The 6000-nt window shown below is 43.8% G+C and overlaps 1 long non-coding RNA gene across 2 annotated transcripts in view; it reads left to right on the forward strand.

The window, feature by feature from the left end:
- Window positions 1-5293, forward strand: part of LOC146339819 (uncharacterized) — a 40525-nt gene extending 35232 nt beyond the window's left edge. For both annotated transcript variants that reach the window (XR_014784373.1, XR_014784374.1), the window contains exon 4: window positions 4983-5293. This is a non-coding gene — a long non-coding RNA (uncharacterized LOC146339819). The remainder of the gene's footprint in view (window positions 1-4982) is intronic.
- The last annotated feature ends 707 nt before the right edge of the window (window positions 5294-6000 follow it).

Raw genomic sequence — 6000 nt, forward strand, 5'->3', positions numbered from 1 at the left:
GAGCTGGGCTAGGCCTTTTACATAGAAACGGATATCAAATATCCTCGTTGTGCAGGACATAAGTTACACGTTGCTGTTCTTATGCTATCACCCTAAGGATAATATTTGTGAAGTCTCAGGCAGGTAGGAAAAGGAGGAGGTTTACTGAGCCCCAGGTGGGACTTCATACATGGCTGGTGGGCAGTGTTCAGTTCTGTGAGTCACAGGCTGTGCAGGCCTGTGCTATTTCCTCCAGTGCTGTAGAACCTATCCAGACCCTTCATCTGGATCAGATCACCACCAGCCATGTAAGATGTCCCACCGGGGGCTCAATAAACCTCCTAGTTTTGTTACTTGCCTGAGACGTCAGGTGAGTAACAAGTTATACAGGCCTGAAGTAAAATATGCTGCAGTTCGCTGACGTTATTGCCAGCGGCTCACCCAAATTTGTTCCAATTCCAACTTGATTGCTTTCTGCTTGACCTAGAATGCCCCTGGTCCATTTAGCTGGAGTGCTGGGGGTGGGGTAGGGGTCACGAACATAGTCAGCTTATTCTACAGCAGCTGCATTGGCTGTTCACTTCCAGGAATAATTTAAGATGGAATGAAAACGTCTTACCTTTAAAGCCTAACATAGCTAGTATTGCACTCATTTCTGAGAAGCTACCTATTTGCCACTCATCAAGATAATCTTGGGGGGTTTAGTTTAAGGTGCCTTTTATGAAGGAAGTAAAATCTATAAAATGTTGGAAGCAAGCTCTTTTTCAATGGTGGGCAGTATGAGACTCTGGAACTTTCTATTTCTTACCATCTCCCAATGACCTGCATTGCTGGATTGTAGGAAACTGCTCAGAAAACTTTATGATGAAATCTATGATGTCTGCTGTTTATATACTGGTGGTTTAATTAATGGGTATTGTAATTGTTTACTTCTGAATTTTTGGATTAATTATACTTGATATGATAATGTTCAGTGTACTTTGATACTTTTTCAGCTGTTTTGAATAATATCGATAAGGCAGGATGTAAATGTTACAAAGAAAGCAATGAATCAGATTGCAATGCTATGCACACTTGGGATGGGTCTGGATGAAGCTTTTATTGTACAATCACCCTGACTCGTTCACATAATTTTATGAGGTGGGGTCCAGATGATGTTGTCTTCCATTTTTAATCCTCCTGTGTTTTCCCAACCACTTATTCCATCTTTTTTTCCCTTACAGCAGAACATCTGTTAAGGAGGGAAAGACAGAATTGCTAATGACTTTAGACTGGTAGTACAAAGAGCCATCTGCCTGGAAGCACCCTTACTTAGGAGCAAGGCCCACTGACTTTAGTGGGACTTACTTCTGAATTACTTGGCTTAGAACCTTCCTCATTCCGTGGAAGAAGTGACTAATCGCTTTTTGAGGTTACAGTGGCCATCAATAGAATAATGGGTCTATGAAAGTCTGATTAGACACACTGTTGTTGTTGTTGTTCAGTCGTTCAGTCGTGTCCGACTCTTCGTGACCCCATGGACCATAGCATGCCAGGCCTTCCTGTCCTGCGCTCTCTCCCGGAGCGTGCTCAAGTTCATATTCATTGCATCCGTGATGCTATCTAGCCATCTCATCCTCTGTCGTCCCCTTCTCCTTTTGCCTTCAGTCTTTCCCAGCATCAGGGTCTTTTCCAGGGAGTTTTCTCTTCGCATTAGGTGGCCAAAATATTGGAGCTTCAGCTTCATTATCTGTCCTTCCAATGAGCACTCAGGGTTGATTTCCTTTAGGATGGACTGATTTGACCTCCTTGCAGTCCAGGGGACTCGTAAGAGTCTTCTCCAGCACCACAGTTCGAAAGCATCAATTCTTCGGCGCTCAGCCTTCCTTATAGTCCAGCTCTCACAGCCATACATTACTACTGGGAAAACCATAGCTTTGATTAGACGGACCTTTGTTGGCAAGGTGATGTCTCTGCTTCTTACTATGCTGTCTAGGTTGGCCATAGCTTTCCTCCCAAGGAGCAAGCGTCTTTTAATTTCATGGCTACAGTCACCGTCTGCGGTGATCTTGGAGCCCAAGAAAGTAAAATCTGTCACTGCTTCCATTTCTTCCCCTTCTATATGCCAGGAAGTGATGGGGCCAGATGCCATGATCTTCGTTTTTTTAATGTTGAGTTTCAAACCAGCTTTTGCACTCTCCTCTTTCACCCTCAACAAGAGGCTCTTGAGATCCTCTTCGCTTTCTGCCATTAGGGTGGTATCGTCTGCATATCGGAGGTTGTTGATAATTCTCCCAGCAATCTTAATTCCGACCTCTGATTCATCCAACCCGGCATTTCTCATGATGTACTCTGCATATAAGTTAAATAAGCAGGGTGACAATATGCAGCCTTGTCGTACTCCTTTCCCAATTTTGAACCAATCGGTTGTTCCATGTCTGGTTCTTACTGTTGCTTCTTGACCCTCGTACAGGTTTCTCAGGAGACAGGTAAGGTGGTCTGGTACTCCCATCACTTTCAGAATTTGCCACAGTTTGTTGTGATCCACACAATCAAAGGCTTTAGCGTAGTCAATGAAGCAGAAATAAACGTTTTTCTGGAATTCTCTTGCTTTCTCCATGATGCAGCGAATGTTGGCGATTTGATCTCTAGTTCCTCTGCCTCTTCTAAACCCAGCTTGTACTTCTGGTAGTTCTCGGTTCGCATACTGCTGAAGCCTAGCTTGTAGGATTTTGAGCATCACCTTGCTGGCATTTGAAATGAGCGCAATTGTGCGGTAGTTTGAACACTCTTTGGCGTTGCCCTTCTTTGGAATTGGAATGTAAACTGACCTTTTCCAGTCTTGCGGCCACTGTTGAGTGTTCCAGATTTGTTGGCATATTGAATGCAGCACTTTAACAGCATCATCTTTTAGGATTTTAAATAGCTCAGCTGGAATACTGTCATCTCCACTAGCTTTGTTGTTACTAATGCTTCCTAAGGCCCACTTGACTTCACTCTCCAGGATGTCCGGCTCAAGTTCAGTGACCGCACTATCATGGCTATCAGGGACATTCAGATCTTTCCTGTATAGTTCTTCTGTGTATTCTTGCCACCTCTTCTTAATCGCATCGGCTTCTGTTAGGTCCCTGCCTTCTTTGTCCTTTATCATGCCCGTCTTTGCACAAAACGTTCCCTTGAGATCTCCAATTTTCTTGAAGAGATCTCTAGTCTTTCCCATTCTGTTGTTTTCCTCGATTTCTTTGCATTGTTCATTTAAGAAGGCCTTCTTGTCTCTCCTTGCTATTCTCTGGAACTCTGCATTCAGTTGGGTATATCTTCCCCTTTCTCCCTTGCTTTTCGCTTCTCTTCTTTCCTCAGCTACTTGTAAAGCCTCATCAGACAGCCACTTGGCTTTCTTGCATTTCTTTTTCTTTGGGATGGATTTCGTTGCTGCCTCCTGAACAATGTTACGGACCTCCGTCCATAGTTCCTCAGGCACTCTGTCTATCAGGTCTAATCCCTGAAATCTATTCCTCACCTCCACTGTATATTCATCAGGGATATGATTTAGGTCATACCTGAACGGTTTAGTGGTTTTCCCTACGTTCTTCAATTTAAGCCGAAATTTTGCAAGAAGCAGCTCATGATCTGAGCCACAGTGAGCTCCAGGTCTTGTTTTTACTGACTGTATGGAGCTTCTCCATCTTTGGCTGCAAAGGACATAATCAATCTGATTTCGATATTGACCATCTGGTGACGTCCATGTGTAGAGTCGCCTCTTGTGCTGTTGGAAAAGAGTGTTTGCTATGATCAGCATGTTCTCTTGGCAAAACTCTATTAGCTTTTGTCCTGCTTCATTTTGTACACCAAGGCCATGCCTGCCTGTTATCCCGGTGATTTCTTGACTTCCTACTTTAGCATTCCAATCCCCTATGATGAAGAGGGCATCTTTTTTTGGTGTTAGTTCTAGAAGGTGTTGTAGGTCTTCATAGAACCGATCAACCTCAGCTTCTTCGGCCTCCGTGGTTGGGGCATAGACTTGAATTACTGTGATGTTGAATGGTTTGCCTTGGATTCGTACTGAGATCATTCTATCATTTTTAAGATTGTACCCCAGTACTGCTTTTCCCACCCTTTTGTTGACTATGAGTGCTACTCCATTTCTTCTAAGGGATTCTTGCCCACAATAGTAGATATGATGGTCACCTGAATTAAATTCGCCCATGCCTGTCCATTTTAGTTCGCTGATTCCCAAGATGTCGATGTTCAATCTTGCCATCTCATGTTTGACCACCTCCAGCTTACCTTGATTCATTGATCTGACATTCCAGGTTCCTAAACAATATTGTTCTTTACAGCATCGGATTTTCTTTTCACCACCAGACACATCCACAGCTGAGTGTCCTTTCGGGTTTGGCCCAGCCGCTTCACTCTTTCTGGCGCTACTTGGAAATACCCTCTGCTCTTCCCCAGTAGCATATTGGACACCTTCCGACCTGAGGGGCTCATCTTCCGGCGTCATCTCTTTTAGCCTTGTGATACGTTCCATGGGGTTTTCTTGGCAAGAATACTGGAGTGGGTTGCCATTTCCTTCTCCAGTGGACCACATTTTGTCAGAACTCTCTGCCATGACCTGTCCGTCTTGGGTGGCCCTGCACGGCATAGCTTATGGCTTCACTGAGTTACGCAAGCCCCTTCGCCACAACAAGGCAGTGATCCATGAAGGGGTAGACACACTGTATTTTAGATTAAAAGGTTGAAAAAATGTCTCCTTGCTAAGGTGGCCACTTATGAATTGTCAAAAGAACATGCATCATTAAAAAAAGAGGACAAGAAGGGACAATGATTTGCATAAAATTTGCATATGCTGATTTATAGGTAAAGATGCAAATTTGCAAACTCCTGTTATAATTTAAATAGAAATAGGGTACAGCTCACCATAGTGTGGAAGACTGTGACCTTTGTGCCTGCCTGTTCATTCTGTTGTCCAGCTGTTAACTGGTGATAGGCAACTGTTCTTATTGTTCTTTATCTTTAAACAGCAAACGATCAGGATAGCTTCAAACAGAGCACAGTCCTCTGGCAGCCCTTCAAGTAGAGGACTGCCCTCTGTAAAAGAGGACAAATAACCACTCTGCTCCTTGGAAGACAAAGGAAATTAACTGTGAAGAGAGATGGAAGAGATTGTGATTAACTTTGAGGAGAGACTGAAGAAATTATGATTTCAGCAAAACAAGCCATGTTGCTAAGAGTATATTGTTCAGTGGATGACTTGAAGCAGATTGTTCAACATATGCAACATCTTTCAAGCAGCTCTATTTTTTGTTGTATTTATTTCGTCACTGTTTTTCTTAAAAAAAAACAAAAAACTTGTGAAATGTTTTGTTGCTGCTTTCCCATGTCTTGTGTATTTACTGTCAGGGGAGCTTTTTTTCCTTCTCTGAACAAGCAGCACAAGGATAGGATCATTATCAAATCGCCTTGTACTGGTGGGACAAAATATTGTGCTGGAATAGGAGATTTATGCCAGGTAGCAATACATTTGTGCTGGCAGAATGCTGCACAAGGGGTGGAAATGAGGGCTGGAGGGGGATCCATGCTGGGAAATGCAGTTTATCATACTCCTACCCTCACTCCCTCCAAGATAGTTCCTTCCACCAACAATAATGCAATGTTCTATCTGCAAAATGGGTGGTATAAGTAAAAACATCCCCATTGGAGTCAATGGACAGCCCCCCCAGACAACTGTTCCATCACCACCTCCTGCAGGCAGCCTTGTCAGAGGTTTCCAACTAACTCAGGAGCCAATCAAGGCAGAGTACCAGGATGATAAAGGGCCTAGGCAGAGGACATAAAGGGCCTGGGCAGAGGATGCGTACAGCATAGGGCTACGTCACTGCACCCTCATGCCTGGAGAATGCTGAACACACAAGCAGGACCATTGGGGATGGAGAACTTTAGTGAAAGAGTACTTTGCACAAAGGCAGCACTTGGCGCAACAACAAACAGCCAAGTCTAACGACACATAAAGGAAAGATAGGTGTGAAAATCACCTCTGTT

Source organism: Heloderma suspectum, chromosome 7 (genome assembly GCF_057233095.1).
Source record: "Heloderma suspectum isolate Gila_16-S chromosome 7, 16-S_ref, whole genome shotgun sequence".
Lineage (NCBI taxonomy): Eukaryota > Metazoa > Chordata > Lepidosauria > Squamata > Helodermatidae > Heloderma > Heloderma suspectum.